This window comes from Agelaius phoeniceus, chromosome 5 (genome assembly GCF_051311805.1).
Source record: "Agelaius phoeniceus isolate bAgePho1 chromosome 5, bAgePho1.hap1, whole genome shotgun sequence".
Lineage (NCBI taxonomy): Eukaryota > Metazoa > Chordata > Aves > Passeriformes > Icteridae > Agelaius > Agelaius phoeniceus.
The window spans coordinates 3,549,440-3,572,540 of NC_135269.1; the positions used below are offsets into that span (position 1 = coordinate 3,549,440).

At 39.5% G+C, this 23,101-nt stretch overlaps 1 long non-coding RNA gene across 1 annotated transcript; it reads left to right on the top strand.

Annotated features, from left to right (window-relative positions):
- The first annotated feature begins 5,115 nt into the window (after positions 1 to 5,115).
- Positions 5,116 to 19,719, top strand: LOC143694079 (uncharacterized). Its single transcript, XR_013182253.1, has 3 exons — positions 5,116 to 5,644; positions 11,217 to 11,345; positions 16,369 to 19,719. It is a non-coding gene; the product is annotated as an uncharacterized LOC143694079 (long non-coding RNA).
- The last annotated feature ends 3,382 nt before the right edge of the window (positions 19,720 to 23,101 follow it).

Genomic DNA, 23,101 nt, shown 5'->3' on the forward strand with positions numbered 1-23,101 from the left:
CTTGCTTTCCAGGAAACAGCTTAGCAAAATTCTTATTCTCCAAGGATCATCACAACTGTAATACCTCTCTGTGAGCTTACTGTACTTTAAGAAACAGCAAGACAAATTTACAGGAACAAGCTTTAGCTGAGCTGGTTCATAATTGTAGGCTGCTTTGATGTTTTCACTTGGAAGATTTTTTTCACGGTGCAAGATGTTTATGCTTGCTGTTCTAAAAGACTAATTCAAACATGAGGCTCTGAAAATCAGCCATAGCAGACAGTCCTGCTATCCCAGGAGCACTTGAACTGATCTGACATAGAAAGGGCATTGGGATTTTTCCTTCTTTTCAGGGGTAAAAGCATTGCTGAAAAGACAGAAGCTAATCCAGGTAACATCAGTCAGGCTTGTTGATAAACCTTTTCTAATCACTTTTTGAAAAATCCTGCAGATTTTCTTCATATTCTGTTTTTAGCAGTCACTTGCAAGTACAATTTTTGTACCAATAATATTAGTGGTGTAAAATACTCTAATTTCTAATAAATAACACTTAGTTTGTAATTTGACTGTGAGCCTCTCTTCACCAGGCAATGTGATATTTGCTGGTTTATGAAAGCAAGTCTGGCACTGCAGAGACCAGGAACACAATAATGTTTTTCTGCTCCTACTTGCACAATAATATAATTTTGAAAAAATAGAAACTTTTTTTTTTCACTATGGAAATTACTATGTACTAGACTGTGTGTCCCTTTTAGGGCACACCAGAAAAAATAGGTGAGCTTGAAAATAGAGGATAGCAAGAAAAAGATAAGGAAGACTACTCATATGTGACATATATTTGGAAAAAATACTAGATTCTATAAAATTTCTTTGCCTAAACAGCAATTCATATCATTCTCTCCATCCTCTGGCCTTAAAAATCTCAACTTTTAAAGAAATATTGTTGCTCTTCTGAGATTTGAAAATATGTTCCATTTCAAAACAACTTTAAGCTACATTTGTCTCTGGACTGAGTCCACCAATGTCATCACTATTAGATCATGGATTAATTTGGCTCATGGTATTATGCTTGGAGTAACTACAGTTGTGGGATTTTGGTCTTTTGCCATAATCAAACTTTGAAAGAAATTAATAGCACCGATGGTAGATGATGGTGGCCATGTTTTTACACATAGGAGACAGAAGACAAAGATTTGCAAAGGTTTTTTTTATTATTACTGAGATTTTGGGGAACAAAGATTATTGTCCCAAGATGCATAACAATTATATACCTGCAAGGAACTGAACATATTTAATGGTGGAGTGAGTCAAAAAGATAGGAAGTACCCTCATTAGTCTTGAATAGAACTTCACTCACGATGCTTATACAAATATTGGGAAATTCAGTAGTGCAATGACATTATTTGCCAGTTGTGCTGCACATGCATGTGATATGTAACATACAGACTAGGATTCCCAAGAGTGTGTTTCATGTTTCTTTCCTTTTGGTTCTTGATGATGACACAGGAACAGCTTGGCAAGGTGGAAGGAGGCTTTAGTTCATCTCACAGCCTTGTCCAATCCAGTCTATAATGGTAATGGGTCATCTGCCATTTCGGATGTTAAAAACAAGGACCTTATTTACGTGTGAATGTCAGTGTGCCTCAGGTTTTATACAACATTTAATATAGGTATATAAATAGCTTCATATAACAGAGCAGTTTAGGTTTGGGCTAGAAATGGCTGGCTCTCAGACCTGGTAAAAATAGAAAAAGAAATAATCTGTGGACACCCCACTGCTAGATTCCAGGTGAAAATACCATCTTTGCTTATAGTTAGAGGTTCATCAGCTGGCTGAGCGTGAAGCCGGGAGAAATCAACAAGTTCACAAGGCAGCTTCAGACCCATCAAGAGCCTTTGAAGTTCAGCAACAAAGCCTGACTCTAAGGGCATAAGTATCGGCTGCATAAGGAAAAGTCATTAAGCAGTTAATCTTAGCCCTTATCTCAAAGTGCTGCATTTCTATGGAAACTGAGTACTTGGCTCTGAACACGGGAGCATGTCCTAGGAATTCATTGTGAGAGTATTGGAGCGGAGATATCCAGTTCTGGTTCAGCCAGGATAACATTCTCTTATTCTGCTTGTCATCTCTCTCCCCACCCCGGTTTTACAACTAATCCTTTACCTCGCTTTTTGTCCTCGCGATTTACATCTTTGAGAGCACAGTAAATCCAAAGGAAGCAGTGTATTCCCGCGTCTCAGAGACGTTCCCTGAGATACTTGGGGCACTCGATTTTCTAAAGAAGACCTGTGTGGGAGTTTTATCAAGCGCAGGCTTTTGGGTAGGAATTTTTCTGGCAAAGAAAAAAAGTCGTTCTGCAGAGCCAGTATCACTCTACGGCTCCTGCAAATCCCTTGAACATTGTGACCACTTAAGAGTTGACAGCTGCAAACAGGTTGCAGGCAAGCCTCTGTATCACAGTAGCATATCTGGGATTTTCAGCTTTATATTTTTTATACAAATAATATGCCTAAAAATAATTAATGTGAATATAACACTATAATCAAAAATATGCTTCTAGTATCTCACTTATTCGAGGCACTGAACAAGCAATCATATGTGAAGTGGGAAATGGGAGCAAAGTTTGGAAAGTAATGGCTGGCAACCTACTGAAACGATATGAGTAATTTAACTGCATGTTATATTCTAGTGTAGCAGTCAAAAAAAGAAAATATCCATTAAAAATCAGCCCAGCACCTGGAAATGGGCTATTACTACAGCTGGCAAGAGCTACAGAGATTTCCATCTGTAGATCATTAGACAAATATGTGCCAACTTGAAAGACCAAAACCTGCTATCAGTTATTTTGTCAAATCCCTCCTATGGCAGCATCACAGGAGAGGCCAAACACAATTGAATCTCATCCTCTGCACAACCTTCCTTTTCTTGTGAGAGTTAAAATACATTGGCAGAAAGTTTTGAAGTTATGTATTAGTACATTCATTTCGTTCTACTGAAAAAAAGAATAGTTTTATTCTACGTGTTCCATTAAACAGCTGTCAGATCAACATCTTATCTGTCAGATCCCCAGCACTTGCAGCACTGCTGACTGCAGCCGAATGGATGGCTGGAAGTGAAATATTTTGGTCACCGTAGCAACTGCAGTAACCCTACCTTCCAGAAGGACTTTAGGCTTTTGCCCCGGGACTCCTAACCAGGCTTTGATACCTCCTTTGGCTTTTTCTGTTCTGTCTTTCTGTCTTTCCTGACTCTTATCAGCTCCTCCATGACAGCCACAGCAGGTTTGCTGGACATCATCCTTATTGCTTTGCAAATGCTTTGCTAACTAAATTCATGTGTTCCCTTGCCCCTTTTCTCTGGCAGAAGTTGATGATAATACAGAAGAGTCAGATGAAAGCTCTGTTTTGGCTTTCTGTGCAAGCTTTCAATTCACTGAGTCTCTTGGTCTCAGGAGTGGCAGCTGCTGGTTTGATTCCATTTGTGAAACGCGGAGTACTCAAAGGGAGGTGAGTCTGAAGCGGAACGCAGTTACTGGATGTTTGTTCAGAGCTATAATGAGATTGTGTAGATAAAAACAAACATAATGCTTTCATAGGCTCTTGATCTTACTGCAAGTACCGTGGAAATCAGCGATAGGAAGCTCAAAGGTTTCAAGATGAAACCTCTATTAATTCCTTTGCTGAGAATCTTCATACTTCTACAAAAAAACAAAACCAAAAAACCATGCTGTGCTTTTATCTTAAAGGATGTTCCTGAAAGTAGCTCAGATTCCACATCCAGATACCACGATTGCCATTAAGCTTGTAGTTGCAAAATGTTTTACAAGTTGATCTCTACTTTTATAATGCATTAAGCCAAAAGCCAAACTTCCAACTCTTCAAGTCTATATTTGGATTGTTTTCACAAAACAAGTTAAATGGGTCTAAGATTACTTCTAAAATATTTTCCAGAAAACTAAAGTTAGCTTTTAAACCCCATTTCCACTAGAAAATGAAGGTTAAATATTTTTACTTTGAGATCTGGGTTCATTGAACTCTCCCAAGTCCTAACACAGTCACGAGCCAAAAAACCCATGAACCAACAGTTCATACAGACTCCTGAGAGCCAAATCAGCTGACTCTGGCAGAGCACAAATGTTTTTAAACTCATTTCAGCTTCTTTTATGAAGATAATCCAAGCAGTACCAAGTTGCTTTTTCCACCAGCATCTTCTTTGCTTCTCCCAGAACAAAATGATAACATTGGAGTCAAAGATTTGCAGTGTCACAGAGTCATGGCCTAGATTTTCTGTGCTGTAGCAACAGATCTGCAAGAGAGCAGATACTTGTTTTATAATATAGAAAGCAAAATAACAGAAACCATGATCCACAGTATTTTAGAGAAAGCTGCAATGCCCTGTCTCTCATGTAAATGTACAGTACTCCATTTAACATACTTCTTTTATTTATTCTCTCTTGGTAATCAACTGCTGCCTTTGAGAGGACGATAAAATTACTTTTTATTCCCACACACAAACACACACATACAATGTAATGTATCGTGACCGATTTACTCTCTTTAGAGAAGCTAAAAAAGGAGAAATGCACAAGAGCACCCTTGTTTGAATAAATACTGTGCTGTCTGTATGGAATAACAATTATATGCTCAAGCTAGAGCAGATGTATGGGTGTGAATCACATAAGGGTAGGTTGGGGAATTATAATCAGCTAAACAGACCTAGGAATCAATCAGCAGTGGAAATTTTTCTCTGGTTAAACAGCAGATTTTTCTAACTATTATAGGGCAGGATGGGGAAAGTGATTTTTCAGCCCATGTTTTGCATGTGGAGTGTGAGAGTTCCCGAAGTGTAGGACTTACATTTGTGGCACAGAAATGCAAAATGAAATGAGATCTGGCACTGCCATTGGCAGCCACTGTTACAACTGATGAAGAAAAGTTTGTGGATCTCTTTTTTAGTACTCTGCAAGAAGAACAACTCTGGACTGAGGACGAGATATGAATGCTATTTTTTCCTGGATTTTGCCATACCCTCTGACCTAGCTCAGATTTGGACTGGTTTGTATCACTGCCAGGTATCCAAGTGTTAGTACAGTCAGTAGAAGGAGGCAATAAAAGTCACTTTCTTTAAAAGATGAGGTCAGTTTCTGTGGCACAAATGATGCAATACAATGGTGTGTCTTCATGGGCATTTCTGATGCTCCTTTGATATTTTCATATAGAGGGTCATCCCAAATGTCCTTTGCCTACTTTTCTCCATCCTTTCTGCATTATCATACAAAAAAAAAAAATTCATTCGGTCATTCAGTGGTTTTCCTAGCACTGTGTTTGTGACCTGCTTACCCTCTTACTCATTAAACAGCCTTTCCCGAACCACCAACACAGACGCACCCCGAGAGCAGAGACCGGAAACGTGGAAACGTCAGGATGCAAATTTTGTTTTCCCTCAGGTCCTTTTTTCTTTTCTCTTCTTGTTGGTTTTGAATTTCACAGGTGCCGGTTGGAAATGACCAAAAGCATCTGTAAGCTCGGGGTTCTGAAGCAGCCTCCAACAACCTGCGAGCAGCGTCTTCCATCAGCTCCAGTGAGGAAGCAAATGGGCTGAGAAGAACGGGCCATTTGCGGTGATTGCACAAGCTGACCTCTTTGATTGGGCGGCATTTATTCAGTGAGTCAGCGAGCCTTTTTTTGTTCACCTCCCTCGTTTTATCTGGGTGTTTTGTGGGCAATCTCAGCTGAGAGTTAAGACAGAAAGGCAGAGAAACAGGATTAAAGTCATTGCTGAGGCACTGCGGGGAAATGTGGGCTCTTGCAGTGCTGCTCTTGCTGCTCTGATACCTCTTCTGAGTGGAGATTTGACAGTAATGTTTGTAATTTCATCACAGACCCATTACTGTACCAGAAGATTATATTGTATTATACTCTATCCAGGATTGAAAAAAGTTTCTATGCTTTTATCCCTTCTATAGATATTCCATGTGCATTATGTGCTTCCCAATAGACATGTAGCTGCTCCTGGCAGTTAAATGATTTCTAATTAAAATTAGAATTGAATTAATTAAAATAATTACAAATAATTTGGAAAATGTATGGTATTCCAGATTTTTAAACAACTTATAAAAGACGTATGAGTCTTGGATATGATTATTGAGCAGTGACTAAAAAAAAGTCTATTTCTAGTGGCAACTGAACTTAACACTTGTTTCCAGTTAATCCACTGAGCATTTGTAAAGTCATATCTTAGAGAAAGTAGATTGGGCACTTACTTCTAGTTCCACAATCTTAATTAGCTAGATTTAAACTCTCAGATTTACTCACATAAATTTACTCATAAACACATAAATTATTCATTCATACACATAAATCACATGGATTTACTCACATAAAACACAGTTAATTGAAGAAATGGTGCAATAAAAGCAGAAACCAAACCTGCTGCAATCCAACCCCAGCAGCTATATGCAGGTTGCCTGCTGTATCCTGTTTTACAGGCAATATTGCCACTCCCAGGGACAGGGGATTCCCACCTCTCTGAACTACTTTTACACATACAACAAACCTGTCACATTTGGGCTCCAGAACATGACAATCTGCAATCAGCTGGAGTGGCTTCTGACTGCCAAAGAAGCATAAATTTATTAATGGAAATCACAAGCTTCCTTCAGAGAAATAAGTCCACCATGAATTTCATGGAAGCAATAGGAGCCTAAAGATGACAGTGTATAGTGGAAGCCTCCCCATTTATCACACTATTTCATCCTCCTGTTTTTAGACAAAAATCATTCTCAGGAAATAGTAAGGCTTGCAAATATTTCTGCTGCTGGATCAACTGGATATTATCAAGACACAGAGAGCAATGATGCAAAGAAAGGACAAGACTTTCCTGTGGCACAGGATAGAAACTGTATGTGAATACTCAAACTTTTGATGGAATTTCTAACCATTGATGCAGAAAACCCATTTACGGCACAAAGTGGAACAGGCTAATGAGCAATTTGGCCACTCAGTGCTACACGGGAGTCAGGCACTTCCTCTGTCATGGTTTAAACCCAGGCAGGCACCAAGCACCACACAGCCTTGGCTCTGTGCTAGCCCTGCTCAGCAATAACAAAAACATCTCTCTGTTATCAACAGTTTCCAGCACAAATCCAAAACACAGCCCCACACCAGCCACTGGGAAGAAAATTAACTCTACCCCAGCCAAAACCAGCAGGCCCTATCTAAAGCATTGTGAGATCAGTAAGGAGCAAGAATTCCTTTCCTGCCAAGTTGCCCTGGACAGAAATCCTGCTTCAGTAGTTACATGATACCACTTGGGGAAAATGGAGTGATACCAACTATACATCAAGTATAATTGTTTGGATATGTAATTTTCCACAGAAGGATTCAGCATCAAAAATTCCACAGTATTTAATGCTTGAATGAAGAACCAGTTATTCAGATTAATGGTGTGCTGTGCCAAAATAACAGTAGCTGCCTCCCAGAGCTATCTGTGCAGTTAGAATATATTTTCTTCCTTCCATCCAGATGTTGATGTGATCAGAAATATCAGCCAATTTATTAAGTTCAGAAGCAGCATGGCCAAAGCTCATCCTTAATCTCTATCCCATTTCCTGGTATCCTGCCAGAAGAGATCCTGACTGCAGCAGCCCATCAGTTACTGTGGATGTCCAAAGGTGAAGACAATACCAGGGTTTGCTGCTGAAGAATGCAATGTCTTATTTTCAGGGGGATTAAGAGCTGCAGATATTTTGTGTCTGATCTTTTTAGCTTCAGGTCTACTCTGTCTGCCAGTTTGAGGGTCAGATCTTAATCTTCAAAGCCATCAGCAAGTTTTAATCTCTTTAATATTGGCAGAGCATCACTATCTGCACTATAGCTAAAGAGCTGCATCCTCTCAGAAAAGCAGCTCAGAGTGTCCAGGACAAAGTACACTGAGGCTGAGGACAGATGGTTTTGGCAGAGGGGCTTCACTGCTGGGTAATCTCCTCAAGGAGGTCACACACTCATTAGTCCTGAGCCATAAAACCTTGTCTCCTTTCCAAAGTTACCTGTTTTCCATGTGAAATGTTCTACTCATCTTTCTGCTACAATTTTTAATTTTTTTCTTTTTAATATCAGAAACTTAGAACTGTGAGCTTACTCAGATTTATTTACAATCTAGAATGAGCAAACCTGCTGTCATTGAAAAGTACTGGCACAATAATTAAAAAATAAATTATATTGCTTATTTTGAGATACTTTTAACTGACATGATGGAAATAAATGCAGTTAGTTCCCAGATTTAAGTGATTTTTGATACATCTGCAGACCTTTCTCGTGAAAAGCTTCTTTTCCAGTAGAACTGAGTTGATTTGAATTATAAAGTAAATTTTTCATTACAGACAAAGATTTATGTTACATATTCAGATCCCTTAAGAAATGGCCTCTTCTTCCTTTGCACATATTCTGATGGAGATAATCCCCTGCAGCTGGTGATTCATGCTGAGATTGCTCAAGCAAGTGTTTGATGCAAGATTTACATTTGCAGTAGAGTGCCTACATTGTGTGAAGGGACTCTTGCAGAAAAATAGATTTATTTTTCCTTTATAAGCAATCAGCAGTGTTCCAAGTGGTGAGGCAATGCTGGGAGTCAGGTACCAGCATGAAAATCATCTGATCCATACAGCAGCCTCCAGTTTGCTCCATTTTTTTTTAATGAGGAGGAAGAAATAAAGGGGAAATGTTAAGCAAAATAACCAAATACTGACCCCACAACTATTGCTGCATTTATTTTGCAGTTATTTTTCTACCTTGGAGTAGGCCAACAGGGGAACTTTGCCTGTTGATATTTCTATGATTGTTTAGGAGAAAAAACAGAGATTGTCCTTGTCCCAGTGGTGCTTGCCTTCATAGCCACCCTCCTATCTGGCCAGAAACATTGAAATAATGAAATCAGCACCACTAATTGCTACAGCTTCATTTTCAAACTTTCAGCATTTAATGGTTTTATTTGATACTTCAGGCCCTGAAGAATCTCAGTCTTCACTTTTGTAAAATCATTAGGTCTCACTGAGAAAAAAAAAAAAAGAATCCAAGTGCACCTTAAGGGCTCAGAGTTACAGCAAAACTAAAAATGTCTTCATTTATTATTTAGCTAGATTGCATAATTTGTGATATTTATATAATATAACAATTATATATCTATATATATAATTATTAATTATATATTTAAATTGTATATGTCTATAACAATTTTGCCAAAGATTCTGTTCTAGATATCAGATTTTTTTCTGAGAGAACTTTCTTCTAATTTAAATATGAAATGGTCTCCCCTCAAAGACACTTTGCAGATTCCAGTTTTGTGATTCACTGATGAAGGGAGTTATTTTCAATCTTTCCCATGATCTCAGTGTCATGGGATTTTTGTTCTCTGGGATCCATGATGACACAAATAACGTTAGCAATAACAAATGATTTATCCATATTGAATTTGTGATAAGAAATCATCTCATGACTCCTGATAATTTCTTACTGGGCAGGAGGTTTTGCTTCCAGCTGCCAGAACAAACCCAGCTGTTATCAGCTGGGGAAGGCTGCATAGACTCAACCAGAATTCAGCAGAACTGCCATTTATTTACACCTTTTCCTTGTGCTTTCTGTGTAATTTGTCAAATTACACCCTCTCTGCTTCATACAGTATCTGGAAAATGGGATCCTTTAAATTTCCTTCTATTTGACGATAAACAGGTTGTTACAGTTTGTGTCATCTCTGCCCTTGTAGCACAGCACTTCACAAAGTAAAATAATAGGAGTGAGAATGAATATTGAGTGTTTATCACAAGGGGAGCCTGATTTTGAAGCCTGTAAATGTATTCATGTATCTGCATATAATGAATAAAGTTATTAATAAAGTGATAAAACTTTTAAATGATGAGGAGACTTATCCAGTGTGCAAATTCCTGATACTGCAGGATGGGTTACCACATCTAGCTGGTGATTTCTCAACTACTCAGTGCAAATAGAAAGAGAAATCCCTATCCCTCCAACACATTTCCTTCACTTCAGGCAGACTCTGTGTCCAGTCTGTTTCTGTTCTGTGCTTAAATTAAGGACATCAATTTCTTGGAATGTTTCATACTAAACTGATACAGAAAAATAAACAACATTTCAAAAGAACTGCAAAAGCAGTAGCAATGTGCCTGAACATTGGGCAATTGTCCATCCTCCTGTGTTTTCTCCCCTCCTTGGCTCAGCATGCTTGGTCCAGCTGCTGGAAGAAGATGTTCTGGTGAAGCTGCTGCCTGTGCCACAGCATCAGAGAGAGCTGCAAGGTCACTCTGAACCTCCAGCTTCTTGGTCTGCAACTAAAAATACCATTCTCATGTGCAGGCTTCTGGGTCAGTGTTATCTCCCTGGAATTTGGTATCAAATGGCCCTGCCTGTTCCAGCTAGGTCACATCCTGTGCTTGGGAGCCACCAGCCTGTGCTAGGTCGGGTTAAGTTCTCACTGTGCCTCATCAATGGCTTGCTTGTGCTGAAAGATTAATGAGGAAAATGTGGCAGTATAGATTGATATTCATGCTGTGTTTTGGCAAAGTTTATAAAATTAATAGGGGAATTTAACTCCAAAATCTGTCATAGCAAGTACCTGAAATACAGACAGCACACCAGACAGGAATTTTGCATATGGTATTTTCATTTTTTTTTATAGCAGGAATAAGTATCTTAGGAAAGTGTGTTATCTGTTTCTCTGTTTTCTACAATGAATATAGTTTTGAATATAATTAAATTATATTTGTGAGACTCTGCAAGGTACATTGTATGAGGACAACATAGAATTGTTTTATTTTTTTAAATCTACATTTGTTGCAAATACATTTGATTTTTTATCTAGACAAGGGAACAGAGTCATACCTTACCTATCTACACTATTTTGGTTGTCTTGAAACATTTTTATTGTTTCAATATGTGGCCAAATGAAGTTTATAATTCTTTATGAGATCCAGGAAATGTTTAGACTGAACAATTTAAATAGTATGGTCTGAAGCATCTATAGATGGAATTAGTAATTTTATTTTTCTGATTCACACTCAGCATGGTCCAAGATGATAAATCCTGTTGCAAAAATGTGTAACGTTTCTAATGTGGGTAAGAATATATGTTTGTAGATTGGTTTAAGGGGAGGGCTGTTTCAAATCCTTGCAAATGAGGAGGAAGAGGGAAGCTTTCTTGTAACATTGCTTTGCTTTTGTTTTCAGTCTCTCAGCAATTGGATGCAGAACTGGTATTGTCTCTCAGGCCTCTGTTGCTTTGCTGCCAAGGTCAGCTGTGCAAGCAAACTTTATATTTGACACGTGGCTGTTCCATGCCTCAGCTATTTCTCTGGGGTATTAAAAACAATTTTTAATTAATTTAAAAGAGGCTCCTGTCCAACATCAAATGTTTGTGTCTTTGGTTTGTTTCTCTGTCTCCTTTTTAACCCTCACGTGTGTTAAAGCCCTAGGAAGGGGCTGCCATCCTCTTACCCCAACCCATCCTCAGCTGCCCCTTCTCCACCTCTGCTGCCCTCAGCAGGAGCTGAAGCTCTGCCTGGGACACATTAGGCTAGGAAGTTGATAAGCAGGAATTATTATCACTGCTTTTAATGAAGGGATGGAACCACAGTCAGGCTAAAAGCAATTTATTGCTCAGATAAACATCAATCACAGAGGCTGTGAGATTCAAGAGAGCAAGCAGTCAGCCATAGCTCTAAACGGTCACAAGTTCTCCATTGCAAGACAATATAGAACTTTCTAATCCAGTGGGCAGTTGCCACAAAGTTTATTTTGCTTTTCTAACCTATCACCTTTACTTACTTCTGCTGCAATGTGTATATTTTTATCCAATGGGCTGCTATCACACATATACACAAATGCTTCTGTTACAACTTCTAAACTCTTAACTTACTCTATAAAACCACACCCCTACATTATAAACCCTTCATCATCTTATCAATACAGTTTCTCACTTATTTAAGGTATAGTCTTACTGATAACTATAGAAACATAAGTTTATAGTTTTTCTGGTTAATGTCTGTGTACTTAATTTTTACATCAATCCAAGCTTCTTCTGAGGCTGCAAATCATACCTTCCTGTGTGTGTGTAAGTTTCTATCTTTCCATTTCCCACAGAGGAACTCTTTGCAGGTCCCAAAGTGGCCATGAGTAAGGTCAGGGGTGCATAAGGATTTGTTCCTCTGAACAGCTGGGGTCCAGAACTGCTTAGAAGGTGGTGGTAACACTTGTAGAAGAGTGGTAGGATTTTGAGTGGCTTGTCTCAGAGCATCCTTTTGTAGCTACAGTATCCCTGTCTCAGGTGTAGGATCCACATATTAAGTATGTGTTGGTGGGTGTTCAGAATTACCTGGAAATTGCATTGTACCATTCAATTGCAAAACACTAGTTAAGCTTTCATGTTTTGGCTATTGCACTCTGAGTGCTGTAGGAGTTAAAGTTTGGGTTTTGGTCTTGAGTGAGTTTGGGTTTAAGTGTTCACAGCTTTGAGACACAGATCTAGTGAGCAGTATCTATGTACTTACACCCACTGATAGCTAATGCACATGATCCTCTTATACTCATAAAATTGAACCAACTGAACCAACTGAAAAAAGCACTCTGAGTAAAATTTGCCATCATTTCTAAAATGAAAAAATAAATCTTGACTTGTAAGTGCCTGTGTTTCTTGCTTCTATATCATATTTTCAGGATTCTGTGCTGCACAGGGAAGTCTGTGAGCAGTCAGGAAAACTTTCTGACACTGACAGGACTCTGCTGCAGAGGTGCTGCTCTCCTTCTAAACTCCCTTTGCAAGATGCCCAAAAAGTGCTTAAAGAGTTTGGAAAAGAAATGCCCTGTCCAGGAGCTGTAATGCTGATGTAGATGGATATGACAGGCAGCCTCAGCAGCCTCGCTATAGCAGCCATAAAAGCAGCTATACATTATCTATATGGTATTGGAAGTGAAGAGGGTAGCTTTGAAAAATACAAAACAGCTGAGCTCCTGTGAGAGCATCCTCTGGACTGCTCAGTATCCAAATTTCTCAACTTCACTGCTCTGTGCTCATAGTGCCCTAAAAGTACAGATAATATTTCAGTTTGGAAGCCTGATACTTTCTGGCTTTATACCTCTGCAAGCTAAACAAATCCTTTTCTGCTTTATATCTGTAACTTAATGACAAACTTCCTTTTGTAATAAGTGCAGCTGGGACAACACAGCCCTAGAACCCACAGAATGCAAGAGCTGAACTAATGAAGTGTTGGCTGCTGGTAAAAAAATGAAAGTATCTGCAGCTTTTCATATGAGTCCAAAAGTTGTCTCATTGGTAAAAAAGATAATTCTAATTTACCCCCCTGTTATGACCCATAAAACATATCTGACAGCCAACATTTTCTATTCCCAAATATCAATACAGAGACGCAAATAAAACAAACCAAAACCAAACCTGAGAATGAGTCCCAACAAGGTGAAATAAAATATACTAAAGTTTATGGAACTTAATGAGAAATCAAATGCAGTTTCTTTGGCATATTCCCACAGTTTAAGTTAATGCAAGCAGTAATGCTATAAATAGTCAGGTATTATTTCTCTCCTCATGGGACCCAAGAGGAGACCTGTACTTCATTTTTATTCCTATATGGTCAAAACTGCCTATAAGTGAGAAATAATTTAAAATGTGGGTCATTAAAAATCTCATTCCTCTAGGAGAAAATAATAAATCCTCTGAAGAGAAAGGTCTACTGCAATAACTTTAAAGATTTACTATCCTTAAATATCCTAAAGATAGAAATTGATGACTAGAACCAGGATAAGGTCAATATAACATTGTAAACTCAATGATATACATCAATAAGGATGAGAAATATAAGAAATCATTTGCTGACAAATGACGATAGGGCACTGTGAGCTTTCTATTTCCAATGTATTGTGAAACTCACATCAAAAACTTCAATTTTGCCATCAGTTAATCAAGTTCTGTCTTACTTTACTCCAACCCTTAGCCCATAAAACCTTGTTTAATAGCAGCAGTGACATCTTCCTAATATGAAAATAAAACTTTATGAAAAGATGTTGATAAGAGGAAAGCCTTCCTGTTGAAGAACAGGTCTCCTGTTAAAAAAGACTATCATTCTGTTGTAGCTGTTATTCAGACATATGGGGTGTTTGGTTTTTTTTCACTAGGATAAACACACTTTGAACAATATTTCTGTGTCGGTCAACAAAAGAATTTTATTCATACCCAGAGAATCATTCTATACTATGCAATTAATCCTTTATATTCCTTAAGAAGACAGTGACACTCCCATAGGTAGAAAAGCTGGAATGGATGCAATAGTCAGTGAAACCCAAATGCAAAAGAGTTTACATTGATATGAATCCTTTCATTTCCCCCAGATTTCTGTGACCTGATTTCTTACACTGCTGGGGTCTTTATTAGGATTATAGGTTCTATAAAATAGAACTACATAATAATAATAATAATAATAATAATAATAATAATAATAATAATAATAATAATAATAATAATAATAATAATACACTGCATTATCAATAATCACTGTATAATAATAACTAAATGCAAATATTAAAGTACACTACTATCTGTAGCAGAGTAAACAAGAATCAGGTCCATCAAATCTCAGCTTTGGCCATGAGTGGCCATCAGCTGGAGCTACTGGCCTGGGCAAGCTGCTGTCTGGAGGAAGGAGCCCACAGCCTGAGCTGCACAAGTTCATATCTGCCTGAAACAGGAAAGGTCCCTCCACTCGTGCCCAGTGCCTGTCATGTCAGTGACCAATGGGAGTTAAACCTGTTAAAGGGAAAATTCACTCATAACAACATTTTCTTTAAAACTTCCCACTTTTTTGGTCAGTACCTCCTCAGGGGAGCTGCACATGGAGTTGAAATGAAAATGCTTGAAATGAAAATTCTTGAAATGAAAATTCTCGTGTCCCTGTTAGGACAACCTGATCTATTGTGTGTGTTCATTTGTGAGTAAATGGAGAGTGCTGACAACACTGAGGAACAAAATGTGTCTGTCTGTCTGTCCTCTAAAGAAATAAGCTCTCAAACTGTCTCTGCTTGTGCTTCCTGGGAGAAGCACGTTAAATGAAGCACACCAGAGAATTTTTCATTTACCACAAAGCTTTTGGACTCCTTCACAAGTGCTCTAGCATCTACCTCACAAATGAGGGAAATTAATGGAAAGTTGTTCTCAGCACGGAGAGCCTGACACTGGGGGAGCATTGTCTCTGTGCTGTAGTGATTTGATTGGGGCTGCTGTCACATGTTATATATGTTATGTTCAACTCAGCACTGAAAAACAGCCTGTGCCATTTGCCCTGCTCTCACAGACAGGGAAGCTCAAACCATTGTTCCTGGTTTGTTTTCGGTTGTTGCAGTCTCTGTGCTAATAATTTAACAGCCTATAACTTAGACAGGGATAACAGGAATATATCTTTGAAATAATACAATGCAAAGGCACATGAAAGGATAATTAATTCTGGTTTCACAGTACTGCGCACACCCTGAGTTATCCTTTGCCACAGCCATTTACTCTGTAAAGTTCAGTAGTAATTTTGCAGTATATATGGGCTTGCTCCATTGTCCCATAAATTAGAGATATCCTTCTGGGCTTCAAAGGACTTTGGATTCAGTTTTAGCACACTTGTTATCTCGGGATCTCAGTGTTTTGTAATTATACCTAAATAAATCTTCACCGTGTCTCACTCTCCTGTAAGTAACAATTCACTTCTCCAGAAGGAGGGTAGAATTTGGAGGCAGACAATAAGAGAGGAATGCAAAGCTGGCTGTAGTCGTCTCTGGTGGGTGTATGTGCTAAATCTCATTTGTGTTTGCTTTGCTTTTGCTCTCAGACTGAGGAGGAAGAGGAGGGATGTTTCAGACATCTGAAGTTTACTTTTCTCACCTCCAACAAAACAATAGAAATACACCCACAAGTTTTAAGTGCAAGGAAAAATCAGTCACAAACCTGCAACATTTCCTTCAGATCCCAGAAATCTACAAATACTGGGGATTTACAAATCTTTGAAATACACTCCTGATAGATCAGGTAGGCTATCAATGCCTGCTGTGTACATTCCTGGCATCTACCCCTGTCTTACAGTTGGAATCTGAAAGCTCTTCAGTCCTCCTGGGCATTTTCCAGATTATCTATTCTGTTATTTCCAGTAACTGTTAGTTTGTTTATTTTACTTGGCGATTCCTTCTCTTCCTGCTTTTCTTACAGTCCAGAAATATCTGCATCATGAGTGGGTTCCCAGTGCTTAGCTTGTTCATTCTGGGGGTTAAATCATCCGTGTCATTCTATACGAGTTTCAGTCCTTCTCAGTTTTTTCCTTTTGTCTCCATACAGCTGCACCAGCCACAAGCACCGCCTGATCGAGACCATTCAAGCCCCCTCTTTGAAATTCAACAGCAGTCCGGGTGCTCTTTGGAGTGGTGAATTCTGCTGGCTGACACCACTCCAAAGGAAGAAGAAATTCTTCTCTTGGCCAAGCACTTGCTTGTAGAATTTGCAGGCAGCCCCGACGAGGGGAGAGAAGGATGTATCTGACTCCATCTTATCAGAAGGCTAATTAATTACTTTATTATACTATGTTATTCTATATTATATTACTCTATGTTGCATTACATCTAAACTGAATCTGCCAAGCACTCAACTCTGCACACAACTGTCCAGAATCTCGTGACTGTCAGCCCACAGTCCTGACACACACACACCTGGCCCTGACAGGCCAAGGAAACAAAACCCCATCACTCTGGGTAAACAATCTCCATATTGCATTCTACTTTTGCACAACACCGGCACAGCAAATGAGATAAGAATTGTTTTTCCTTTCTCTGAGGTTCAGAGAATGTGAAATGGAGAAATATTCTTGGGAAGATGCGCCTTGCATTTTTCTGTGAAGAGAAATGTGGCTACACTTGCTTATGTAAAAAGGAAGGGCTGACATTATTTTTGTCACAGTTTTGCCTGGTTTGGTAGGATACAGAGGCTTTTCTCAGCACAGAGCCCTGGCTGTGCTAGGCACTGGACACCTATATATGCCTGAGGACAAGTCCCAGCCTTGAGAAACTCCCCCTTATTAAAACTCAATCCACAGAAGGTGTGGGAAAATGTTTCTGTAAGCAAACAGGGTGACTATCATTGTGTGTAAGCTCAATTTCTTCCTTCAGCTCATTGAAAAGCAGCCCTGGCAGGGGTCAGGAGGGGAGGGCAGCTCAGGTTTCTCCAGTTTTCCATGGTGGTTGGGTGCAGAGGCACCGATGGAGCGGGACGCAGGAGATGCTCCATGGGACCCTTTCTGCTGATGTGCCTGTCACCTGCAATGTGGCATGGGGGCTTTTCTCCACCTGGTACCCCTTCCCCTCATCACCCCCTTGTGTGTAGGCTTGTGGAGGGAAGGAAAAGGGCTGGTGTTCCCTGGATTCACAGGGGAATGGAGGGGAGCTGAGCTCTCATGTGCACAGTATGCCAGTGATGGGCACAGCGAGGGCAGGGCTGTCTGTCTTGAAGAATATAGATCTTTGATCTTGTGGGGGTCTTGATCTTGGTCGCAGTTGATCTTTGGGGGTCACACTTGATCTTTGGGGGCCAAAGGGCCTCTTACTGCCCCTAGACAGGGCAAAAATTATTTGGGCCCATCACTGTCAGTGAGTGCACTTACTCACAAAGGAGTAGGAAAAGTTTTAGGAAAAGTTTTTAGCCCCTAGAAAGGACAAAAATTATTTGGGCCCATCACTGCGTCACTGAGTGCACTTACTCACAAAGGAGTAGGAAAAGTTTTAGGGCATCACAGTCTAAAGGAAAGGAAGAACATGAAGGACTGATGGAGAGAGATTTATGTGCAAAATCTTGTTGTTGGAGAAGGAGGAACACACAAGCCAAGATTTTTTTTTGTCTAATTAAAATCTTAACATGTTAACTAATACACAACACACAGTTAATTAGTTGTAGTACAGTGACAATACACAAATATTCACACTCCAAATTATCTAATTAATATAAAATAAGCTCTGCCGAGCTCATTCACTGGGTGAATGGTTTATCACCCTGAAATCTTTGGTACCATTCTGTGCCTGTACTTCACTGGACTGCTCTGGAGGCTACTGCTGTCTTCCTGCATCATTACAGCAGGGCTATAAATATGTCAGAATACACAGAGTGTGAGCTTGTTGCTGCTATCTGTGTAAAAATCACTATGCCATATGGCTGTAACATATGATTCTGCCATGTGATTTTGCTCAGCTCTAGAACTAAGGGAAAATTAGGTTCAGCTAAACAAGCTGATGGTAGGATAGCCCTTAAAACACAGTGCTCTCAAAGACCTCTCAATCATCCAGCTCTGCTAAAAAGCAGTCACCTCCAGACTGGAGTTTTCCCAAGTACTTTTTCCATGTCCCTTTCCATTTCTGTCCAAGAAAGCAGAAGGTGTGCTGTGCTAGGCAGCTTCCTGTCTCAGAATATCTGAGATGAGCAAATAGTTGTGTCCACCTCAGTACGAAACCCATCACTGGCTGACTAATGATCACAACCACCATAGAGTTTAATCTCCCTTTTAATTATTGTTAGCTGTTTCTTACTTGTAACAAGCTCAGGGAATGCCCTCTTTGATTTGGTAGAATGTGTTTTTCAAATGCTGATATTACCACAGGGATTGGGGTGCCTTAAGGCAAAATTAAGTCAGGCAGCTGTAGACCTGCCACATCTGTCATAGGCTGAAGCAATTAGGAACTTGGGCATTACATATTTTTTATCTGAAAACTGGATGGAAATTAATCTATCTCATGGGTGCCTTCTGTAGGAAAGAAAAAGCTTGATGGAGTTGGTGAGGTCTGTGGCAAGAACTATGTAACCAAAAGATTGATATTCTGAGGTCTGTGGCAAGAGCTGTGTAACCAAAAAATCAATATCAGCATTATTAATTAGTGCCCTCGACTAATGAAATAATTATTCAATCAGAACTAAGCAAGTGTATGCAAATGCAGGATTTCAGGTGACCAGCACATTCTCTAATCAATATGGACAGTTGAACAAAGCCCTTCAGTCTTTAAAAACAGGAACCAGGATGACTATTTGCAAAATAAAAGTTCAGCACAATTAACAATTTTAAAAAGAAGTTTACAAAGCGGTTCTGTTCAATCTAATGATTTTATTATAATATTTGATGTTTCTCAGAAGCTTAACTTCATCTTGTGAATGCCTCAAATCCTTCTCATTTGTTACAAGAAGAAAGCCTCTCCCTCTGACATTTCTGCTAGGAGACATGAAATCTGTGAACCCCAAATTCAAATAAAAATGTCAGCATCTTTTTTTTCAACATCTTGTGATTATTATTGGAATGTATTGACCTTAAATGCTTGACTCAAGAACTCTGAAGGCTTTGGGATGAGCCACATGGTTAAGACTGTTCCCCCTCCAACACAGAAATAGAATTCTAAATCCCAGAAGAGAAACTAAAAACCAGAAACTTCTATAAATTCTGGCAAAACAAATGATTTTGTTTCTAGTAGTTACATATATTTTTTTTGTGCCTGCTCTCCTTTTTTTTCTTATGAATATGAAATACAAGGAAAAAGAAATATCTAAGGTTTAATGCTCTAGCTCTCTGTCAATAAACATCCAATTGTAATAAAACACACCTGTCATGCTTCCCTATAAAAAGCAGAGCATGGATATAAAATGACTGATTGTCTGTGTCTTGTTTCTTTTTTGTCTCTGTAAGATAGGAACACGGAAGCATCAAAATGTGCAAGAACATTTCAGTTTGCTTTGTAACCTGCAATTTATTTGCATGAATTCAATTAGAGTCTCATTCATCAAACGCAGTGTAGCTCTTGAGAGGTGACAGATCAAACTCTAGCAATCACAAACGTGCTGAGCTTTGCCCAAATTATTGCAAAGGTTTCTTGCACCTCCAGTTTCTTTCAGGAGTCTTTGACTTCCAATCCAAGTGTCAGCCAACCAGCTCTCAGTACAGAGATTAAGTAATGGACAAATTAAGGGTTTGGGGCTGATTCTGTTCCTTCTGAAATAAATGGCAGCACTCCCCATGGCTCCAGAGGGAGAAAGATCCTCTACTTTACTTCACTGGCTGATTGCAATCCTCCCAGGATGGTGCAGAGAGAACTGCCAGAGAATTCATAACGTCACAGAGCCCTTGTCTTATTGCAAGGCTTTTCATCATCACACATTCAGCCTCAGCCCTAGTCATAAATTACATAGTTTGTAATTGATGCATTAGTAGTGGGAACAGCTGGATGGGAAGTTTGTAACTCATCAGAGGAGGCAGCTTCAGGCTGGAGAGTTTTGTGCTCAGGATGAAGAGTTGGTTCATTTATCTCAGTCAGCTCAGTCAAATAATCTCCCTCATGGCTGTAACAATAATTAGGAACAAGGAATAAAAATCTGTAAATCCCTAGCAGCTAGACTAAGGGACAAATATGGAAGGTGTGCATTTACTGATGCAAACTCCAAATAACATTAAACAGAGAGCAGAACACCCAGGAGATGTAACTCCATATTCCCTGACTTGGGAATGCAGGCACCATAAGGACCACAAGCAAACAGTTGAGGGTTTTCTTTCTGAAACAACACCAAACTTTTCTGCTCTGCAGAGTGGTCCCTCATCACAACAGGCAAAGTGACTCATGGCAGCTCTTGGAGGCAGTTTTATCTGTCACAGTCACTGGGAGCTTCCAAGGAGTTCCATGCCATGACAGACACCTCAGTCTCACCTGATACATTCCCTGCCATATCCCTGAGCTCTTCTCAAGAGTCATTTCTTGCATGGAAATGAGACTTCTGGGAATTCTCTGTGCTGCTTTGGCTCTGTAGCTGGAATAGAGTGTATGAGTCAGCCAGGAGCAGTCCAGACATTTTCCCTCTGGTTCAGAACTGAGTCTGGAGTTCAGTTTCTGTGAGTATTTCAGACACACCGAGTTCCTCCTTCTTTTTCACATTTGGATTGTTGGTAGCTCTCTAGTCTGCTTTACTTTGTTTGCCTGAACCAACCTCCTTAGAAAGGAGATTCTGCAAGAAACTGCAAGTAGGTTCTGTAATGTCATATTAATCAACTAATCACAAGCTTTTCAGTAAAGGAATCAACTAATGAGGAGAGAAGAGGTCTTTTAATAATCCTTTTATCTTCCTTTTTTTTTTTCTTCTTCTGGGCAGGGGGATCAAACCCAAACACATTAGAAGGTTTATCCAAAGGTAATTTTTTGGGTAGCGGACCCCAGCCTCTTAGTTAATTTAGAAGTGTATAGAATATCCTGAACGTGTTTAGACCTCACAAATTTTGAGGTCATTATGTTATTCATAGATAAATAGTAAATCTAAATTTAGAACAATTCATCACATTCACTTAGTGTCTTCCATAAATGGTCTAAATATGTGTACACATATATTTATGTACACACATATACATGTACACATCTAGTTATGTATGTACACATGTATTTATGGCACAAAGGATGACATATTTAAGCAGAATACTTTAAAACCAGACCTACCCAAAAGAAACTGCCAATCAAACTACAAATTACTTTGGGACAAGAAGAACCTCTATGGTAGTTCTCCAAATCCTCTTACCTGCATAGTTTTATAGATAGTACTATGTTTAGCCATGATGCAAAATATATTCTATAATTTTTAAGCAGCAAATAAATATTTTTAAGCAGAAAATAGATGTTTTCTGTACTTGTAATTTTTTTGGTTTTTTTTTTTTCATAGCATAAAAAATGGAGTAGCATGGATGAAAAGCCAGTCTCTTCTGTTTCTCTCATTTTCTGTTGATTCTTCTGGGTTTATCTCGCATTTTTATGACCTAAATCTGGAACAATTCTGCCATTTCTCACTGAGCTGCACGTGCCTTAAAATCAATAGAAGACTCAGGCTCGCTTTGTATATTTTTTCTTCTGAAAACCCTATGGATACAGCGGTGTCTGTTTTCAAGGAGAGTGGAACCTCCAGCATCAGCAGCTAATCCTCAGTCTCTGGGCTCGCTGCAGCTAATGCCACACAAACGGAGCCCTTGTTTCCAGGAGGGGCTGAGCAGAGGAGCTCCCCGGGAAGCTGCAGGTGTGCTGCCCCCGCCGTGCCTGCCTGCCCTGGGTGCGCACCTGCGGAGCGGAGGGACCGCGCCTGGCTGGGGCTGCCGAGCCTGGCCGCGTTCCAGCCAGGACAGGAAGGGGCTGGCGGCAAACAGCCTCTGATGGAGCTGCCAGAACGTCCGTGGTGTGTAAACCATCCTGCAGGTTCCCAGCCCAGAAAATCTCTTCAGGCTGATCTCCAACAGAAGGGAATTCTTTGGCATCTTTTGTCTTTTCCCCAAGGAGACAAACGTTGGTGAAATGCCTTCTTCATCCCCTGTGTTACAATGTTCTGGCTTCCTTTCTGCAGCAATATTAACTTCATACTCATGTGAAATAATTCTATAAATGCCCATACCTACTGTACACATCTCAAAGAATAGGCATAGAATTTATTCTTCCCCAAATCTATCTCCCATTTATCCTTCTGGTTTCCCTTCCTTCATTCTCTCATCCCACTTTCTTTCCTCTTTTTCTCTGTTCCTTTAAAATGTTTTCTTTCCAAGTGAAACCAAACAAAATTATCAGTCCACAATGGTCTTCTGCATTTGTGTTCTGTCCTTTGTTAAGGGGAATTGGAGCAGGGGGTGGGCTTGGGCTTCTATCCAGGAAAAAGGGGGAAGAGAGGCACTGAGGATCGTTGCCAAGGACTGAAGCCGTCCCCAGCCTTTTATTTAAGAGAATCTCTCGAATTTCTTTCTACCTCTCATGGGGTAAGCACTTTTAAGTATCAATTACTGTTATTATTTACCTAGGGAGTGTGTGTATGGCATTGGCATAGTTTGGAAATGTCAGTGTTCCTGTAAGTTTCATTCACAGGAATTGCCTAGGTAGCCTCTCCATAATCAGATTCTTTGAGATTTGAAGGTTTGTTGGAAACCAACTAGGGAACCATATGGTATCTGCACATTTCAATGCTTGTTTGGGTACTCAGAAGTGGATTTATTTCACTTTTTTTTTTGTGCTTTCCTCTTTTGTGGAGGACTTTCTGG